This window comes from Dermacentor albipictus, chromosome 6 (genome assembly GCF_038994185.2).
Source record: "Dermacentor albipictus isolate Rhodes 1998 colony chromosome 6, USDA_Dalb.pri_finalv2, whole genome shotgun sequence".
NCBI lineage: Eukaryota > Metazoa > Arthropoda > Arachnida > Ixodida > Ixodidae > Dermacentor > Dermacentor albipictus.
The window spans coordinates 131,140,768-131,163,372 of record NC_091826.1 but is presented as its reverse complement, the minus strand read 5'-3'; the positions used below and the strand labels follow the sequence as shown (position 1 = coordinate 131,163,372).

Here is a 22,605-nt window from a genome sequence, read left to right as displayed (position 1 = left end):
CTATATGGGGAACGTTGGGAGTTTTTCATTCCTCTTTTGAACACCAGAACTATGGAAGTTCTTATGAGGAGCTTTGGGAGCTTTTACAAGTTGACATGGGTATGCTATTTTGCTTCTTATGGGAATTCATAGGAGAAGCGATGGGAGTTCTTACGTACACATTTCCGGAAACGTTTGGCTTCTTAGGGGAGTTTTGTAGGATACCTTTGGGAAATTATTTTACCTCCTTGTAGGAGTGCTTAGGTGTAAACCTGGGAGCAACTGTTCCCATATTTTGGGAGCTCTGCTTAAGGGAGCACTTATGGATAGTTTTGAGAGTTCAATTTTTGCTTTTGATGGGAACAGATAGGAGATGATGATGATGTGTAGTGTTTTATGGCGCAAGGGCCAGGTTTGGCCAAAGAGCGCCATGACAAGTGGTAGTGTTAACGATGTAATATGGAAGATGTGAGTTGGCTGTAAAGTGGCCTAAAAATAGTCGCTGTAAAGTGCGTAAAATCTGCGTGCTATAAAATTATGGCGATGACTAATGACGGATACTATGTACATGAAAATCCATCGTAAAAGAATGATGCAAAATATAAAATATATAAGATTCTAAAATTCACTAGAGCACCACTGCCTCGTTTGAGCCCTTGAGACACAAGGGCCTAGAGGCATGTGCTACATAAAAAAAATTATCACAGCGGCATCCTCTGGAAAGAGGAGGCGCTACGAGTGTGTGGGGCTAATAACATGTAATACAACATCTTTCAGGAAGCCCAGGACTGCGCTGGAGTCAAACAGGGGTTCTGGGCCTAGTAACATTGCTGGATGAAGGGGGATGTGCTGGCGGTATGCTAAGGCAAAATGTTTCTTTCTTTCGGATTCGGCTTTCCGACACTCCAGAAGGACGTGGAGGACGGTCAGCCTCTCCCCGCATCTACCACAGGTTGGAGGCTCGTTTCCGGTGAGTAAAAAGTTATGTGTGCCAAATGTGTGTCCTATTCTCAGACGACAGAATAGGACATCTGTCCGGCGTGATTTTGTTACAGAAGGCCAGAATCCTAACTGTGGCTTTATCACGTGGAGCTTATTATTTGTTTCCGCGTCTCATAGCCGTTGCCACTGGTTCCGTAGTTTCCTCCCTAAGAAGGGCTTCAGGTCTGTGACAGGAACTGCAGCGGTGGGATTAGCAGAATGCGATGAAACTGACGTGGCCATCTGGTCCGCTAGAATGTTACCTTCGATGCCCCTGTGACCTGGCACCCAGCATATGATGACATGCTGATTACCTATATACGCTTTATACAGAGCAGAATAAAGTTCGTTAATTACCGGATTTTTGTGGTTAGAGAATGCCATCAAGGTCTTCACAACACTAAGGGAATCCGTATATATGATTGCTTTCTGGAGTTTTGATTTCCTGATATGCTTCACAGCCGACAGTAGTGCGTAGGCCTCAGCCGTGAAGATACTCGTTTCCGGATGCAGTACGTCGGATTCCGAGAAGGATGAACCGACGGCTGCATAAGACACCCCATCGTGTGACTTCGATGCGTCAGTGTAGAACTCCGCGCAGGAGTGTTTGTGCTGGAGTTCCCGGAAATGCATTTGGATTTCAATGTCTGAAGTGTGTTTTGTTACTTGCATGAAAGATATATCGCATTGTATGAGCTGCCACTCCCAAGGAGGTAGCAGCTTGGCTGGATGCATTAGGGGAAGCTCGAGGAGCGGAACGTGCATTTCTTCACTAAGCTCCCTCACACGCAGCGAGAAAGGCTGTCTTACGGAAGGACGATTTCGAAACAGTGTAGCATATGTCATATCATTGATGGTGTTAAAACAGGGATGTTCAGGATTAGAGTGCACTTTCAAAAAATATTTTTGGCTGATGTATGTTCTCTGGATATGAAGTGACCACTCATTCGATTCTGCATATAAACTTTGTACGGGACTCGTTCTGAAAGCTCCTGTGGCTAAACGGATACCCAGATGGTGAACAGGGTCTAGCATCTTTAGCGCGCTTGGGGCGGCAGAGTTATATACCACAGCACCATAATCTAATCGTGGCCGGATGAGGCTCTTATAGAGATTCATTAAGCACTTTCTGTCACTACCCCATGTAGTCTGGGATAGAAGTTTGATTATGTTCATTGTTTTCAGACATTTTTCTTTAAGATATTTAATGTGGGGAACGAAAGTTAATCTGTAGTCAAGTATGACACCTAGGAATTTGTGCTCTTTGCTGATAGGTATTCGTTGTCCACACAGTTCTAAGGAAGGATCCGGAACCAGGCCACTCTTTCTTGTAAAAAGAACGCAAGAGCTTTTGTTAGGATTGATCTTAAATCCATTCTTGTCTGCCCACACTGAGACTTTGTTCAGGCCATGCTGTACCTGTCTCTCGCAGACTGCGAGGTTACAAGATTTGAAAGCTATTTGAATGTCGTCCACGTAGACAGAGTAAAAGACGGCGGGTGGTAATGAAGCACGAATCGTGTTCATCTTCACGATAAAGAGCGTGCAGCTCAGCACGCCTCCTTGGGGTACACCCGTTTCTTGCGTAAAAGGGCGTGAGAGTGCATTGCCGACTTTTACCCGGAAGGTACGATTTGACAGATAGCTTTCTATTATATTATGCATATTACCGTGGATGCCCATTTCTGACAAGTCTCTTAAGATACCGTAACGCCACGCCGTATCGTACGCCTTCTCCATATCGAGGAATATGGATAAGAAGAATTGTTTGTGTACAAATGCGTCCCGGATATTTGCTTCTACACGTACAAGATGGTCAGTTGTGGAGCGCCCTTCTCGGAAGCCACACTGACAGGGGTCAAGCATTTTTTTCTGTTCAAGAAAATGGATGAGTCGCCGATTTGTCATTTTTTCAAATAGCTTACACATGCAGCTTGTGAGGGCTATCGGGCGGTAACTTTCCACTGAAGAAGGATCTTTCCCTTGTTTCAAAACAGGGACCACAATGGCTTCTTTCCATGCCGTTGGAAGGTACCCTGCGTCCCAGATAGTGTTGAAGAGTGTAAGTAGTGTTACTTGCGTGTCATTGTGTAAGTTTTTGAGCATTTCGGACAAGATTCTATCGGATCCTGGTGCGGAACTCTTGCATGCACTCAAGGCAGCTTTCAACTCGGCAGCACTAAAAGGGCAATTGTACGGTTCATTCTGTCGGCATTTATTGATGAGTGGCTTGCATTCTTCTATTTCTTTATATTTTAGGAAGGATTGCGAATAATGATTTCAGCTTGATACACCCTCAAAGTGCTCCCCAAGTGAGTCGGCCTGATCTTTCAGTGTATCTCCCTGTGTGTTTACCAGGGGGAGTGAATGTGTTTGCCGCCCTCTAATCCTATTTACTCTGTTCCAGGCTTTGGCCTCATCCCTAAACGAGGTAATACTTGATAAAAACTTGTGCCAACTTTCTCGTCTGGCCTGACGGCGGATTCGCCTGCCTTGTGATTTTACTTTTTTAAAGTTAATAAGATTCTCCGCAGTGGGGGAGGCGCGTAGCAACCCCCACGCTTTGTTCTGATTTTTACGTGCGATCCTACAATCGTCGTTCCACCACGGAACACGCGGTTTGCACGACAGGCCATTTACTTGTGATATACATTTAGATGCGGCATCTATTATGAAGGCTGTAAAATATTCGACAGCAGCATCAATTCCTAGCGAGGACATGTCATCCCACGAAATACAAGATAGAGTTCGGAATTTTTCCCAGTCGGCAGTGTCAATTTTCCACCTAGGAGCCTGTGGTGGATATTCCTTTACTTCAGGTGTTCTAAGCAGGATTGGGAGGTGGTCGCTTCCGTAAGGATTGTTCATAACTTCCCATACGAGTTCAGGCAGTATACACGGGGAAACTAGGCTGAGGTCACTGGAAGAAAATGTTCTGTTGGCGAGAGAATAATATGTGGGTGCCTTCTTATTCAGCAGGCATGCACCAGCAGAGAATAGGAACTGTTCAACAAGACGACCTCGCGCATCTATACGAGAGTCACCCCACAGGCTGTTGTACGCATTGAAATCCCCAAGTACAACGTAAGGTTCTGGCAATTCATCTATGAAGGACTGAAATTCAGGTTTGCTTAGTTTGTAGTGTGGGTGTATATAAATTGAGCAAATAGTGATAAGTTTGTTTAGCAGAACAGCTCGCACTGCCACTGCTTCAAGGGGCGTTCGTAGCTGTAAAGGTTGACATGCTATACTTTTATGGGTGAGAATCGCAACACCACCTGATGATGCGACGGCATCATCGCGATTTTTGCGAAAAGTTATGTACTGTCGGAGAAAGTTTGTGTGTTTGGATTTTAGGTGTGTTTCCTGTAAACACAGCACTTTTGAATTGTGTTGGTGGATGATTTCCTGCAAATCATCAAGGTTTCTAAGGAGACCTCTGATGTTCCATTGAATGATTTGTGTATCCATGTTTAAGGTAAATTGGTGCTGTGTTTACGGAAACGGAAGTGATGTCTTAGATTACAGAACTCTTGCGAGGCCCTGTAACCGGGGTTCTGCCTTTTTTGGAGCGTTCGAGAGAGCCTCGCCGCTCCTTAGGCGCTTCGAGCGCCGTGGGGGTAGGTGTTGTGTCCATTGCCTCATGTGAGGCGCCGGACACGCGCTCTTGAGAGCGAGAAGTTTTTCGAGAGAGTCTCACCTCGGAAGGCGAGACCCCTGCGCCCACCAGCCCGGAGGCCGATGGGGCTCCCTGGGGGATTTGGCTGCGCCGGCTGTTGCCAGCGCTGGAAGGGGCCTTGGAGGTTGGGGCAGCCTCGGCTGCACCCACCTTCGGGGTCGATGGCCCCGTCTGCTGTGTTGGCGCAGCAGCGTCAGCTGCAGCCGCCGGGGGGGCGGATGGCGTCACTGCCGCCTCACTGGGTGTGGGTCGGACAGCCGCCGGAGACCGTTGTGGCGCTGCCCCCTGACGCGCCACTTCGGCAAAGGTGTGCTTTGGCAGGAAGCATACCCGCCTGCGTGCTTCTTTGAAACTTATATTTTCTTTTACTTTGATCGTTACAATCGCTTTCTCTTTTTTCCAAGATGGGCACGACCGCGAGTACGCGGCGTGCTCCCCATCACAGTTCACACAGTGGAGAGTGTTTTCACACGATTCAGCGGAGTGCTCATGAGCACTACATTTTGCACAGGTTTGGCGGCCGCGGCAGTTCGATGAGCTGTGGCCAAATCGCTGGCATTTAAAACATCTCAGAGGGTTTGGGACATATGGTCTGACCCGGAGCTTCACATATCCTGTCTCAATACTCTCAGGGAGCACACTTGTACCAAAGGTGAGAATTAGATGTTTTGTTTTGATTTCTTTTCCATCGCGCCTTAGCAGAATTCTCTTAACATTGATTACGTTTTGATCACTCCAGCGTTCTGATAGTTCAGCGTCCGTAAGTTCCATCAGGTCATCATCCGAAACTACACCACGGGTGGTGTTCATCGTGCGGTGCGGGGTAACTGTGACTGGAACATCTTCAAATGATAGAAGGTTAGGCAGTTTCTCGTGCTGTTTTTTGTCACGGAGCTCCAAAAGGAGATCACCGCTAGCCATCTTTGATGCTTTATATCCTGGTCCAAACGCCTGAGTTAGAGTTCTTGAAACAACAAAAGGTGAGATTGTTCGTGCTTGTTTTCCTTGTTTTTCAGAATGGATTACATGGAATCGCGGGAAAGTTTCTTTTTGGCGTCCAAAAAATTCAAAGATATCTTCGGTGCGCCCCCTTTTCAGGGAGCGATCAGATAGTGGAGGGAAAGAACTAGCCATAAGTGGGAGTGTATTTTTCGGCAGTAGCGCCAGCCACCCACCATGGAGCCCAACAAGGGGACGCTGCAGGGCCTGTAAAACGGCCTACAAGCGCCAGCTGTACGCTACCGCTATAACCAAATATGATATAACCAAGGTTAGCTACTCACACAAGGTTAACCCTTGCTGCCAGGAAGGTCGGAAGTAATAAAGAAATGAGAAGGAGACAGGAAAGGTGGAAAGTAAGGAAAAGACGAAGGTTGTAGGGAGAGAGAGAAACGAAAAGGCAACTACCGATTTCCCCCGGGTAGGTCAGTCCGGGGGTGCCGTCTATGCGAAGCAGAGGCCAAAGGGGTGTGTTGCCTCCGCCGGGGGGCCATAAAGGTCCAATCACCCAGCATCAGCTCAACCCCCATGATCCCCCTTTCCCCAGACACGGCTACGCCGCGCACGGCTACACGCGGGAGGGTCCAACCCTCGTGTGCTCGCGTCCGTGGTGTCGCCACACACCAAACGCCTGCTTGCGCAGACGCCCCTGCGGGGAACAGATAGGAGAATGTTTGGGAGTGAATCTTTACAGCTTTAGGGAGCTGTTTTACTAAGGAAGTTTTAAACAGATGTTTTGGGAGTGCATTTTAGCTCTTTATTTGAGCTTTTACAGGTAGGTCTGGGAGCTTATTATGCACCTTTAGGGAATTTTACGAGGTTGAAGGGAGTTCTTTTTGTGTGTGTGTTTAGTATATTGTGTCTGACGAGTCCAAAAACCATGACAAAGCAATAAAATGTCTGGAAATTTATTGGTTCCAGAATAAAATATGCCAGCATCATAGTACAATCAATGACTATTAGCATAATGAAAGGGAAATAATTCAATAAATTGGATACAAACAAGCAAACCAGTTTGACAGGAAATTAAAGCATATTGCAAGCTTCAGTACAGTTGAAAATCCACAAGTGCAGCCAAGACAAATGGAGTGGCTCAAAACATCATGAGCTATTGGGCAGTCCTTGCATGCATGAGAACAGGCCACATTTGTTTTTGCATGTAAACGAGCATGCTACAAAAAATGATGCAAAGGAGGCCAGACAGCACCAATGATCTAGAACATAATGATAGTACGTTTGAATACCTATGCTTTTTCTAATATACATCAATGTACAACTTATTCTCTCATGTAACACGCAGCTGCAAAGAAAAAGAAGCAGAGGTGGTATCACCCACCTTCAGCTGAATATTGCATTTCACACAAAGCAGCAATTCAACTATAACTTTTAGTTTTATAATGAGACAAAAATTTCTTCTTCAATTTTCTTAGCACTGTACAGTACCTGAAATTCAAGCTTGCCAGCACGAGGACATGACAAGTTCGCAGCAAAATGGGCCTAATGTCATAACAATAGACAAACAGGTGATATCTCAGGCTGAAGTTAACTCAACATGGGGACTAGTCGTCAGGGAAAGAAAATCCAAGCAGACAATTCCAGCTCACACTTACATGCATACACAGATGTCACTACGTAGGTTCGTGTTGTGATTCCCCATGACCTAAGCCAGCATCAAAGAGGTTCATTAAAGAGTGGCACATATGCAGTGGCACACACCCGGTGTAGATACACAAGTTTGTGTCAAAAACGTTCATTGAAGAGCTGCATCTACCCAGTGGCCCTAAGTGCTCGCAGTAGCCCAAGGGGCACGTACTGAATTTCCACAAATAAAAGGAGTTTTTTTTCAAAATTTCTGGCCTCAGAAGACGCCTCGCATTATATAACTGACATAGACACAAACAACAAGATCACTCATAGAAATTGGTGCCGGCAACTTGCCAAACTCCCCTACTTCTACACACCTTGCTATCCCAACTAAACCCCCATGTTGAGCATTTAAACTTACCTCACCCTCTCTATGCACTCACCCATTTTGCTGGATATCCATGGAGTGGAGAAAAGTGAACTATATAAATACTGCCAAGGAAAATGGTTGTTACCCTAACGAAGAAGTACACTTCTCAAAAAAATTTCTCCACCAGATATAACACTTGTTCGACCTCTACTGATTACCTTCAGCTGAATATTGCATATCACACAAAGCATCAATTCAACTATAAATTCTAGTTTCATAATGAAACAAAACATTCTATAGGATTTGAAAGAAAATTTGATACAGGAACCCTTAACAGTATCCATAAGTGTGAAATTTTTACACAGGCCAAGAGGCAAACACTTAGCCACTAGGGCACACATAAGGCGTCATTACACAAAAAGCCCTAAAACCCCGAGGACAGGTGGTGTTGCATGGAGCCATGCATGCATTAAAAAAAAGGCATTTTTTATTTCCTTCTTCCTCAAGATTAAGGCAGGCAGGCTGTGACACAGTGCAAACACTGGCGGCCTTCAAAGGAGAAGGAATCCACACAAAAGGCCATGGTACTGTTGAGATGGCAGTGCATGATAGGGAGCATTCTGAAAAACAAAACGTAAATAGATTATGTACTTATTGTATTGCAAACTCACACCGCATGAATATTTAAACATAGCATCACAAATTATTGGACAGTTCTGGACCATTCAATGGTACTACGCCAAGTGTATCTTGGCCACCTTATATTTTAGGAAGAATTACAGCCCATTGTACAGTTGCAGACTGGATGAAGTGGAGAGTATGACGAAAGCCCGTCTGGTCGGGATGATGCATACTAAAAGGAAAAGGTCCAGACACCGACCAAAATGGTTAAAATAGTTATTTACGTTTTGGCTCCCCCACGGGAGCCTTGTGAACAATGCTCCCGTGGGGGAGCCAAAATTCAAATCAGTACTTTAAACCATTTTCGTCAGTGTCTGGACCTCTTCCTTTTAAGTTGCAGAATGCACAAACAGAATACTTCGCGAAAATTTCACATTGTGTGAGCATCGTTATCCTGTAGGCTAAGGTTGAAACATCACGGCACTGACAAAGCTACAAACAAGTGTTTCTATGAGTGACCAGAAGGCTTTTCAGAATGTTTCAGTATGTGAGATAGACCATTCATTTTTTTTATCTGCAAAGAGTATCTTCTTATTCTGACTTAAGTATAATAGACCTTCGAGCACTTTCTGAAAAGTATTTTCATCCAGCTAGGGTGGTTTATAGGTGCAAATAACCAATTTAGGAACCCCCATTTTGCAGTGAAGAAAGAGCTTATATTAAGGAAACCTGCAGCTGCAGTGATTATTAGTTTCCGAAATTTTGAATCACTCTTGATATCTGCAGAAGCTCTTTAATTAGGTATTAGGACGCCTTGCAGCACTGACAATGAAAGGAAATCATGACAACACACTACAAAAACTAATAAAATGAATGTGTTTTTATAATATAATGTGTTGTTTTATTATACACAGATTATACGAAACACCAGCAGTAATGCGCATATCTTCAGAGTGCACACACAGTTCACCAATGTAATAAATAGAGGTCAACATCATAAAGCAGCACATAGGTACTGGGGTTTTTCTTTCACATTGGCCTAAAAACCAATCACATGAGCATTCAGCCATCATATGAGCAGCACCTGCTTTAATGAATTCAAGGAACATTCAGGTGTGCAAAATCGTTTAGGAGCTTTTAAGCAACAGGCATGACACTACTATTATGGTTAATTTGTTGCCTGTAAAAGTGGTAAATCAGGCGAACTGCTAGTCGTCCTTTCTTTGAAGGATATTGCAGAAAATGTGAGGACAAAAAGATTATAGGAGCTATTTGGAACTCATCAATGTTAAGAAAGCTAATATGCAATGTTACCATGCTGACACTCAGTCAGATAAAAGATGATAGAAAGAAAATATTATATATAGATTTCCCAGATGCAAGCATTCTGCTTCTTTATTGCTGCAAAACTTGGTAGTTACAGAAGTGCTTCATCCCGTGAAAAATATTTTTAGCAATACGTTCACTATGGAGTTCTATTGAGGATGCATCAGATTTACATGCTACAAGTGGTTTGGGCTGTTCAGAGACAGACATCTGGCTTGTAAACACGAGAGCATGACGAAATACTGCAAGTGCTCCAGAAAAATGCCTACATGGTAAGGGAAATGGCAAAAACAAGAATGTGGATGAAAATACCAAACTGCCCCAAAGTCTAATTTTAGCAATGTAAGGTTTTATGACCCATAATTACAGTTCTAAGACAAAACAAAATACCAATATGATATGAAGACAATGGATGCTGGACATCAAGCGACCTCACTAAACAATGATTACATACATAAAAACGACACATTCGCAGGAAATTTCACAATACACGACATATAAACTATGATTCATGATGCACCCATGTCATACATCATATTGTTCAAGTAACCAACTTCTTTATTCAAGACCCCTGTAGAAGGTTTGTTAATGCAGTTATTGGTTGCTTGGATGGAAAAGACCTGGTATACAAATCTGCACTTCCCTGCCTTACATTTGCAAAGTGAATGTGTACAGTGAAATTTTGGCACAGTTTGGCATCTTTTGCAATGGTTTGTGAGATATCCAGACGCTGTTACCACCAACATCTGTGCACAATGCTCCTGCAGCCTGCAATTACCACAAATCCTGGTATATGCTACATAATACCCGTCACACGGGCACTTTCAAAGTCCTTTGAACCAAAGATCCTTTACTTCAAGGGAGAATGTGCACTGTCACACAGGCACAGCAAAGGAGCCCTACTGGCAGGGGGCTTTGAGTCAAAGGAGTGCGCGTTCGTCCTTTGAAACCTCAAGGGAATACTACAGGGCGTCTGAGGTCTAGAGGGCGTCTGACAGCAGAAAAAATAATCTCTAAAAATATGGAAGTTCAATTTTTACCTCTTCAGAACGAGCTTATAAGTACTGCATACTGTTATTAAAGTACTAAACACTTTCGGGACACCCGCAATCTCCATCATGAAAGCGCCGGTACAGCAGCGCCGGCACGACCTGTCGTCAGCAGCAACATCGGCACAACACGGGTGCCATGTGCAATTTGGTTCTTTGGTTAGTGGCTGCTAGGCATCCCCGTCTCCTTGGCTTTTTTCTGCGCATCTTTCCTTGTCACTTTTGTTTTGTAGTTTTTTACAGCATTTACGTGTACCTACCGCTACCTAGCCACAACAAACCAAACAAAGCAGCTGAAGCAAAGGCAACAATGAATAATCGACGCCAACGTGCGGTGTACGAAGTGGTACACATGGTGGCCATCATTACAATAAGTACATCTGTTTGTGATAAAGTAATGCCTTTACTACGTGTGCATTTTGTTTTGATGTTTCTATGTATTAGGAAACATAAATGTTGCTGAAAAAAATGTGACAAATTTATTATAACACGCATTGGGCCATATCTTTTTATGACTTTTGAGGTGATGGTAGCGCTGATACATTGCGGTTGCTGTTAAATGCTTCAACGGAGACTGCCTAGAGACCATGTAGCACCGACATATATCCGTTGAACTAATGTCTTTGAAAGCTCAATGCTCCTTAACTTCAAAGGACCTTTGGCATGCTCGTGTGACTGGGGTATAACACTTGCTGCTGAAGGAATTAAAGGCACTCAAAGTGCCTCAAAGAGAAGCTGAGCATTCTGCGCAGGTTAGCGTGTTAGCAAGGCCTGAAAAACTTGCAGGACATTGTAAAAGATGTCAATACATGGCAAAATACAACAGCACAAAATACTTAGAAAATGTAAGGCTAAAAGTGCACACTGAAATATAAGGGCCTTCCCAGACAAACCGATAAATGCAATCGCACACCTTCTAATGAAATCTCGAATAGAAAAATTGATTACTTGTAAAAGATGTACGGTACATGCAAAATGAATGATGTATCTTATATGTCACGTATAGTCAAATTTTGCTGCAAATGTGCGCCTTTCATGCATGCATATAGTCGCACTGATGTACTGAAACAAGTTCATGTGCAGCGCTCATCCCGTAATTTCATGTGTTTCATCTTATAGTGTAGTAACTATGTTTCCTAATGCCAGTAAGCAACTCTCCCAGCTTTCAGCAATAGTATGCAAGATTATTTATTCTTTGAAGTATGATAGCATGAAGAAAAAAGGATAAAGACCTGTCAACAGGACTAGCACCAACTACAAGCTGATTTTGCTCCTGGACGGAAACGAGTATTAGAAACCGTAATCATTAAGAATGTTTCAATGAGGGAGTGGGTGAACCCAGAACTTGCACAAAGAAAAACTACAGTAGCCACATTGCTGAACATATGAGCCGTCGGTGTTTCCCTATCTTCCAGCACATAAGGTTAGTTGCAAAGAGCCCTGACGGAGCTGAGAGGGAAGTGATTGTGGTTTTCCACATTAGCAAATAAAGATCGACATGTGTCGGAAAATAATCACCATCTCTCATCAAAAACATGTAATGTTTTATATAGCACTTATCCTCGATTTATTACACACATTGCGTTAGGTGACTAATTTGTTTCGCTACTGTTCTTAGTGCCCCATACAAGATTAACATTTTCCATGCCAATTTTATTTTCAGAAAACCAGTGAAATTTCCAAAATATTTTATTAGCTATTCTTTGTGAAGAGTTATCATTACTGCTATATCAGCAGTTCATTTAAAATCTTCTGCTGCCTTTTACTAGCAGTTTTTCATGTTTTTAGGTTGCAAACAGACAAGGACGCAGAAACAGTCTACATGAAGCATATTTTTTTTAAGAAAGTCAAGCGTGCTTTTGTTATCCTCCATGAAACATGTGATTGCAGGAAGAAAGGTGGTTAACCGAGGGCCCCGATTTTTATTAGTCATATCACAAGAAGCCAACAAACACTGACACCAAGGACAACATAGGGGAAATTACTTGAGCTTAATAAATGAAATAATGAAACGCAATATTAACGGAAGTGGATGAAACAACAACTTGCCACAGGTGGGGAAAGATCCCACAACCTTCGCATTCCGCGTGCGATGCTCTACCAATTGAGCTACCGTGGCGCCGTTTACCGATCCACTTTCTTGGGTATTTATGCTTCCTTGTAGAACCCTGGGAGTGTTAGCCAGCGTTATCACTCACAGACCATGGCAGTGAACGTGGAACATCCTTTCTGCCGCAGGCGTCACGAGAACGTGATCTATTTTGGGTGAAGGCAACCGGTCAATAAACCCACACATGCTACCTGAAGGCATCAATGTTGCCTGATTCGAGACCCTCGTTATGTAATAAATGAGAAGAAAGAGGGTTAACCGAGGGGCCCAATTTTTATTGGTAATATCATAAGAAGCCAGCAAACACCAAGGACAACATAGGGGAAATTACTTGAGCTTAATAAATGAAATAACGAAATGATAAATTAATCGAAAAAAAGTGGATGGAAAAACAACTTGCCACAGGTAGGGAACGATCCCACAAGTTCACTTTCTTTTTTTGGGGCGGGGACAAGAACTGAACGCATAACTAATCACTGATCTATCATGCAAGTGGTGTTTGCCTATCTCAATAGTCTATATAAAGACAGAAAACTAGGCTCAGGTATTTTTATCTCTAAAATAAAAGACAAGCTTTTATACGGCAACCTATCAACTTGAAGCCCAAGGTAGTAGTTCATCTTCTATGGCATCTAGCTGTTGAGCACGAGTCAAATAACAATTAATGCAAAAGTATTAGTGTTCCAGGCTTTTATAGCATGGAAAAGGGACATTAAAGGAAGCTATGAGTTAAGATAGATTAAAGGTAAGCATTTTGTTATAACAAATTCATGATTTATAGCAAGAACAGAGCTTTTATAAGCAAGATAATTAGAGAACTGGAAGATCAAAGGGCACCAACTAATATACTGAACCAAATTCTGTAGTTTTATGTGCCAACACCACAATATAATTATAAGGCATGAAGTACGAGGGATTCTGTAATAATTTTGACCCCTTTCGTTAGTCTACTGTGCATGCAAAACACACGTGCATTTTTGCATTTCACACCTATCAAAATGCAGCTGCTACAGCTACAATTTGATCATCCACCATCAGGCTTGGCAGCGCAACATCAAACAGCCCAACTCAGAGCCCATGCTTGTCAGCAACCTTCTGCAGTGAGTGCATCACTTGGTGCTCATAAGGCAGTACTTCCAGCTGCTTCAGGTGCTTTAAAGTGTGTGCACAGCTGGCTTTTGCTGTTTTACAGCCCTTAAAGCCCAGCTACAGCAAAAGTTAGGGCTGCATAAAAAAATGATTCAAACAGTGCAAATACAAAGCAGCATTCTAGCAATCTTGATACCGAGACTGAAATGAATGCCACAATTACCAGTAACTGGCAGTGAGGCATGACTCAGATTGAAGGGCACCTTAGTGTGGCCTACGAGATAAGGGACCACCTGCAGCTTCCTGCAGTGTGATAAAAACCTGGAGGCGATGTAGACTCTCGTCTTAGCCACTAACCACCAGGTTCATGCGCTGTCTGCTAATACAGTATTAAAAGAATATACAAAACATTAGATACCAGCCCCGCAGCTTTGCCGAGATCACTACAGTAGTACTTACTACTAATTTATTACCAATGTAGCCAAAGTGAAATTTCATTGCATTTGAAATTTAACCTTTTGCAGTAGGGGCATTGAGATGTGATAATCACAATGCTCCTGTGCTTTGTGACATTACATCACTAGATATTTGACAACGCCGTGGTTCTAAGTGTTTTCAGATACATCGATATCTTAGTTCTGTTACAACCTAACTCTAATATGGCACATGAGAATATAGTAGATAACGTCTGAAATGTTTTTAATGGGCACCGAAAAAGGATAATCTTTACACATACCGCAACAGAAATTCTTCTGCAAGAAGAATTTCCGTATCAAGCGCGATCTGCATTCTGCTGGCTTCGTTGACGCACCGTGTGTGGCTGACTACGTGCTGTCATCACGTGAAGATACGCCCCCTTCCTTCTGGATATAAAGCTGCGCAAGTCGTCGAGAGCCTTCACACATCGGCAGCGGTGGCGGTGGCACGTTGCTGCACAAGAGTGCTCAAACAACTGTTTTGAATTTTGCAGGTTAGTTGTCTTTTCTTACTGTTGTTAAGCTGCCAGTGCATGCTGCCGCCACTGCTGCCACTGCTGCCCATGGTCTAGTGTCTTGCTTGCAATGTCATCTGAAAATTTTGATCCTTGTTCTGCATGCTACGAAGACATTATAGATGGTGAAGAATTTATGACTTGTGCAGATTGCTGTCAAAGGTTTCATATAGGGAAGTGTGCAGGGGTTGGGGAGCGGAGTTTTAAAGCAAAAAATGCCGAATTAAGAAAAGTCTTGAAATGCTTGACATGTCGGTCTTCGGCGTCTCGCAGTCAGGATAGCAGCAGTGATGCATCTTCTGCTGTCCTATGCAAACGGCTTGCTGGGATTAGTAAGTCATTGGCAAATCTCACGGCCAAAGTGGATGATCTGACATCTTTGAAGGAAACCGTTTCAAGCATTGAAAAGTCTGTACAACATATGTCTGACACGTATGACAAATTGCTCAAAGTGTCTAATAGGCATGACAAGGAAATCGAGCTCCTGCGTAAGAGAGTTGACGACATTGAGGCAAACCAGGACGGTCAGCAATTTCGAAAACTGCGTCAGGAATTGAACGACCTGAGCCAGTACAGTAGGCGGCAAAACATGGAAATACATGGAATGCCTGTGACAGATGATGAAGATTTACTGAGCAAAATAAACAGCCTTGCTGTAAAGCTTGACTTGCCCACACTTGCAGCAAATGACATTGAAGGGCTACACCGCCTTCCATCTCAACCAGACAAGGTGCCTGTGGTTTTGATCCGTTTTGCCAACCGCTCCACAAAATCAGACTGGATTTCAAAGCGCAAAAAATGCGAAGATGACATTCGATTCTTTGATAACCTGACGGCTTCTAGCAGGAATTTACTGTGGCTAGCTAAAATGAAGGCTAAGGAAATGAAGTACGCTTTCGTCTGGTCAAAGGAAGGAAAGATCTACGCTCGAAAGCAACCTGGTGCACGAGCCATCAGGATCGCTTGTGAGGAGGACATTGATAAGATGGTTTAATCACTGTTGCTGCGAGACTGCGCAGCACACCTGCTCAAAAATGGCTTATTTTACTGCCGAGTCATTCACCGACTTTCTAAAGGATGGTGCTTACAATCCTCGCAACACACTATCTCTTTACCACTTGAACTGTCAAAGCCTAAAAAATAAATCGGAAGAAGTAGAAGCTGAATTAACTAAACTGAACTTTAATTTTGACCTTATTGCCTTCACTGAAACATGGTTTACCTCAAATGCAGATGTCAGCGAGTTTGCTGGTTACAAGCCCATTTCAGTATTTCGAGATGGAAAGCGTGGTGGTGGTGTATCTTTATATGTGCAAAATTATTTGTGCTTTGAGGTCTTGTCGGATTATTCAATTGTTTGTACTGATTTTGAAACTGTTTGCATTGTTTTTCATAGAGTTACTATTATGGTTGTGTATCGCCCCCCTCAAGGAAATTCTGACAATTTTTTTCGCTTCATTGATTGTTTTCTGAAGTTTGCTAACCAAAACAACTGGCGTATCATTGTACTAGGTGACTTCAATATTAACTTTTTGGAGGATAACGCTCTGAAGATTAACTTGAATGAAATAATGCTGTCTAATGGTTGTGACAATACTATTAAATTGCCTACTCGCATATCCTTGCACTCTGAAACATTAATTGATTTGTGCTTCACTAATTTCCCACCTCAGAGTTGCATATCCGGTGTTTTTTCTTCTGAAATTATTGATCACTTACCTTTCTTTTCACTTTTTCCTGATACGACCAAATTGAATAAACGCGTTCACGCTCGTAGAGTTAATGATGAAAAGAGCATCTCCAGATTTTGTCACTTGTTGTCGACAATTAATTGGGTAGATGTATATGGTGAAAATGACTCGTCCCGTGCTTATGATATATTTATTCAGAAGCTGCTTGAATGCTATTACGCTGCGTTCCCAACTCAAACTATAAGAAAACATAGAAAGGCTAGAAAAGAATGGATGACAGGGGCACTTTTGAAACAAATTAAAGAAAAGAACAAAATGTTCTCTCGTTTTTTAGAAACGCGATGCCCGGATGATTTAGCTAAGTTTAAGAAGTTTCGAAATAAATTAAACTCAGATCTAAAGAAAGCTAAATCTTTTTTCTATATAAATAAGTTTTCGTCAATCTTACACAATCCTAAATTACTTTGGCAAGGTATTAACGTTATTATAGGGAACAGGCAGAATTATCTTCCCTCTGAGTTGAAAGTCAATGGGGTGAATTATGCTGGAGTTTCACTTGCCAATATGCTGAATGAACACTTTTTAGTTGCCGGAGCATACCGACCCTCTGCTAGCTGTCATTCAACTCGGTCTGTTGACTCATACTTACCCTCTTGCACTACTGAATCTATATTTTTGTCCCCTACTTCAGTGGATGAAGTTATTTCTATCATTAATTCATTCAGGAACACCTGCTCACCTGGAGATGACGAAGTTGCTGCTTTTCCTATCAAATGTGCTGTAAATATTATTGCTGGCCCTCTTACGCATATTTGTAACAGAATGCTTCTTTCTGGTGTATTCCCTAGCAAATTAAAAGTCGCGCGCGTTACCGTTTTATTCAAAGGAGGCAACAAAAATGACCCAAATAATTACCGTCCTATTTCGGTATTGCCTCTGTTTTCGAAGTTAGCTGAGCGTATACTCTATAGGCGACTAAACAATTTCTTACAAGCTAAACATCTTATTTGCCCCCAACAGTATGGCTTTCAGGCCGGTAAATCAACAGAATCTGCTCTGTTAGATATTAAAAACTCTATAATTAACAATTTTGAAACTAAGCTTTTTTCTGTTGGAATTTTTCTCGACCTGCGCAAAGCTTTCGATTCTGTGCAACATACAATACTGCTCCACAAATTAAAAACTTACGGGATCCGTGGAGTGGCAAATTCACTATTGGAAAGTTATCTAACTGCACGGATACAGTACACTCAGATTCATGATGTAAAATCCAGTTTTGGTATGATAAAATTCGGTGTCCCTCAGGGTTCAATTCTGGGACCACTTTTATTTATTCTCTATATTAATGACATTGTAAACATTCCATTAACTCCTAATATCCTGATGTATGCCGATGATACTAATCTCTTTTTTTCCGGCTCCAGTCTCCAAGTACTTGAACACCAATGTAATACCTGGCTTGAGGAGTTAGCGGTTTGGCTCTATGTTAATCAACTTCAATTAAACGTAAACAAAACAAAGTTTATGCTCTTCCATCCAAAAAACAAACCATTAGATCATCACATCAAACTATTTTTTAATGACTCAAACATCGAGCAAGTTCATAGTTGCCGGTTCCTTGGAGTGTTTTTTCGTAGCGATTTGGGTTGGAGTGATCATATAAACTACATTAGACTAAAAATGGCCAGATCTATTTATGTTATTTATCGTGTTAGACATCTCCTCCCACTACAAATTAAAAAACAGTTATATTTTGCCCTTGTTCAGTCTCACCTGGTGTATTGCAACCTAGTGTGGGGTACATGCAACAAAACTGATTCACACAAACTGCTTTCTCTCCAGAAAAGAGCTCTACGTTCATTAAGTTCAAGTTCATCTGTTGAAGCTAATCTTTTCGAAACATTTCATGTTCGCAATTTCTTTCACTTATACAATTTTAGTTTGGCTCTTCACATTTTTTATAAAGTCAAACATGACTTTAACTCTTTTTCTAATACTTATAATTCGAGAAACGTTGCGTATGGTCTACGTTCCGTTGCCCTATCTACTGCAAGACCCAGAACAAATTATGGTAAACAAACAACCGATTATCAAATTATAACATTATGTAATGCTTACCAGTCTCTTACTCAGATTGCTTTAGAAAGTTATAGTGTGTCTGTATTTAAGAAAAAACTGACGACTCTTTTCCCCCCCGGTTAAATTTCAGCTAATTCTGTATACTTAGTTTTCTTTTTTGATTGTGAATATTATGAAATGTTTTGTTTATTGTTAATGGATATTTATTATTGTCTATCATTAACTATTTTCTATTGTGATCATGTTTGCTCATTGTTTTTTTTTTCCTCTGTGTCCATTCGGCCCCCGTTTCCATGATGTGTGATCGGGGTTTAGGCCTTGTCAGGAGGTATGCTTGGTCTACCTCCTTTAGCCTCACCTCGAGGGCATATTGTATTGTATATAATATGGCCAAATAAACATACTACTACTACTACATACTACTACATGAGACACGCATGGCGAAAGCATGGTAAGCAAGGCTCCCACGTGTTTTTAAATAATTTTTCACCTTGGTCGCTGTCAGTCCTGTTTTTCCCCTTCACTCTTTCTAACCGGATGAGACTTCGTCAGACTCAACTTCATTAACCCATTGACAATATGCTGCATATCTTAAGTAAACATCTGATGTTCACCCTAAAGCATGTTTCCCGAAGTTACCATCTAAGAGCAAACAAAGGTTAGCTAGTGTATGAACCAGCCTACATCCATGTTAAGGCCACTATTGCCCCAACGTGCCTTGAATAGGCTCTAAAAATGTGTATTAACACAATGCGCAATAGATTTTGTGCTCATCTTGGCAGGTTCATAACAGCTGGCCTCCCTCACTCTCCTCATCGAAATCTCAGAATTCCTACTGCAAGAACTTCAGGAGTTGAAAGCAAAGCAACAGTGCGCAGTTTGAAGCAGCCAGAGGCACTGCCTCATGAGCACAGCAGTTGCACTCACTGAAGAAGGTTAATGACAAATATGGGGCCCCATTTGTGCTGTTGGTTCCGAAGAAGCCATCTAAGCTTTTTTCCCACGCTTGAGTGTGAAAATGCAGCTGCTTTTAACAAAAGGCATGAAACACCGTTCATGAATTGTGCCATTGGAATGGTTTACCAAATAACCTCTTACTTCTGGTAAGCTTTACACAAGCCAAATTGGATTCTGCACTGATGAAAGGGCAAGGGAACATTTGCGGAATATAAAAACAAAGTAAGTCCAATGTAGGTGAGCATTGTAACACATGCACTTGTCATCCACAACTTGAAATATCATCTTGACAGAAGTAGAAATATGAATTCACAACTGATATCAGACGCTCTTTTAATATCAAAGAGTGGGAGTGACTGTGTAATTATTCTTTTTTTCTATTTCGCACAAGTGTGTGTATCAATGGTTTTTGCTTTTGGTTTACACAGGTTGCTACACCTGAATTTGTTTGACCCTGTTCCCTTCTTTGCAATCGTTCCTCCCTCCCCCTTTTTTATGAACTTCCAGAGAGATTATATGAATAGTTCCTGCTTTCTTAGAAAACATGGCACACCCGCGATGGGTGTGGAACATCCTTTCTGCTGCAGGCGTCACAAGTACGTGATCTTTTAGGGTGAAGGCAACTGGTGAATAAAGCCCCACATGCCACCTGAAGGCATCAATGTTGCCGGAATCGAGACCTTTCTTATGTAATGAACGAGAAGAAAGCAGGTTAACGGAGGGACCCGATTTTTATTAATCATATCATATCATAAGACGCCAACAAACAAAGGCACCAAGGGCAACACAGGGAAAATTACTTGTACTTACTAATTGAAATAAAGAAATTACAACTTAATGGAAGTGAAAGTGGATGAAGAAACAACATTCCGCAGGTGGGGAACAATTCCACATCTACGCATTACGCGTGTGATGCTCTACCAATCGAGCTACCACAGCACCGTCTTCCCATCTATTTTCTGGGGTATTTATGTTACTACTAGAACTAACCGTGGGATTTTTAGCCAGTGCCACCACTCACAAACCTTGGCGATGGATGTAGAGCATCTTCGCTGTCGCAGGCATCATGAGTATGTGATCTTTTTGGGGGAAGGCAACTGGTCAATAAACTCACACGTAGTACCTGAAGGCACCAATGTTGCCAGATTCGAGAACCTAGTTGTGTAATGAACGAGAAGGGGGTTAACCAAGGGGCCCGATTTTCGACTGCTGGTGTAGTACACACTTTACTGCGTTTAGGGTGAAGCCAGCTTCTTGCAGGTGCTGAAGTAGTTTGTGCAGTCGTGCATCATGTTTTGCCTTCATGTGGCCAAACACTATTATGTCGTCTTACAGACATGTTTGGCCGTCCAGGCCTTCTAGCAGTCTTAGGATTTCCCTGTGGAAAAACCCAGCTGCTGTGGAAATTCTGAAGGGCAATCGGAGTAACTTAAAATGGCCAATTGGCGTCAGGAAAGTATTGTGCCTCTGGGACTCGGGTAACCAGTCGCCGATATCCGCTATAGCATCAAGTTTGCTAAACCAGGCAGCTCCGGTGAATTTGGCCAGGCAATCATCGATGGTGGGCACTAAGACTCATTCTCACAGAATGTTCTATTTCAGCCCTCGAAAGTCACTGCAGATTTGAAGCTCGCCTCCTTTATTTTTCGCAACTACCATAGGTGCATGCCACTCTGTGGTCTCTTCGACCTTTATGATGACACCCAGGCTCTCCGTTCTCTCCAACTCACATTGGACACTCGGCAACATGGGCAGAGGTACTCGGCCCGAGTAGATAATGGCACACCGCTTGGCATCAGGGAGTAGCGATATATTGTAATCGGACTTGAGAAGGCAGGCCCAGGTCTGTAACCAGGTAGAGGTAGTGGCTTAGAATGTTGGCTGGGTCGCTGATCTTGCCTGCTGACTCCGCTACTTCTAGGACACTTGGTAGGACATTGAAGGATTTGATTGCGGGACCTCAAAAAGTGTGTCATGCAGCCTGTCTATTACATAAATTTCTTCTTGACACAACCAGCCATTTCAGCACAGGGTAGCAGTCTAACCGTTGCTTTTTTGGTCCTGCGGGGTCTGAGCAGCTGTTCTTTTGCTTGGTTCAGGTTTCCCATGACTTGTTCGTCGTAGAGGCTTGTTGGCATGGCAGTTACATCTGCGCCAGTGTCTACCTTGAAGCCATTGACCATCACAATAATTTTACATGGCCCAGGATCCTGTTGGTTAGTTAATTGTCCAAGTAAACCTCTTCCAAAACAGCTTGGTATGTGCTTTTTGTTTTGCTTTTTGGAAGCGCAAAAGCATATGGCAGCAGTGTTCGTTTTTACTGCAGGCACTGCATGTTTTGCCATTCGCTGTGCACATAGTGTGTGATGGTGAACCATAGGTCTTGAACCATACCACTTGCATGTCAGCGCAGTTTGGTGACGCTGGTTTTTACGAGAATTATTTGACTTTCCTTTGCTCCTCGAGAAGCTGTGCATGGTGTCTACGGCTTCAAGTGATTGTAGCTGTGGCCGTAGGTCCTTTTGCTGCTGCTTGATTGTTGCCATGTTACGAGCAGCGTTTGCAGCGGCTTCTAGAGTAAGCTCAGCGTTAAGTTGCAGCTTTTCACTTACCTGCGTGTCTGTGGGACCAACCACGAGTCTATCACAGATCAGTTCCTCTTTCAGGGTGCTGCACTCAGAGGCTTCAGCTAGTCTGAAGAGTTCGGTGAACATATCGGCTGTCTCAAGCGTGTCTTGCTTCTGGCTGTTGAACTTTGCACACTCGTATATCACGTTCATCCGTGGCAGGAAATGTTTTATGAACACTTGCATTACTGTATTGTAGTCGAGTTTCTCGGCATCACAGAGCCTGAGCAAGGCTAGGACGTCTTTGGCTTCACGCCCCATGGCATAAATGAATGTGTTCACCTGCATCTCGTCGTCTTGGTTTTTTAGTCTGGAGATAGCTCTATAGCACTCCCTTCTCGTGAACCACCGTTTCTACTCTTCGGGTCGCCGAAAATCAAGTTTTTCCGGCAGTTCGACGACGAATGAGTTTAGTGGAGCTGCGTGCTGGGCTGTGGAAACTGTAGGTGAAGCCATGGGTAGCAAAGTTTCTT

General features: G+C 42.8%; 1 protein-coding gene and 1 non-coding gene across 2 annotated transcripts in view; one reads left to right on the top strand and one right to left on the bottom strand.

Moving 5' to 3' along the window:
- LOC135918612 (uncharacterized) overlaps nt 1-22,605 on the top strand; it is a 400,339-nt gene that overhangs the window by 86,159 nt on the left and 291,575 nt on the right. The gene's annotated exons all lie outside the window — the stretch shown is intronic.
- On the bottom strand, nt 12,635-12,707 carry TRNAP-CGG (transfer RNA proline (anticodon CGG)). Its single transcript has one exon. It is a non-coding gene; the product is annotated as a tRNA-Pro (tRNA).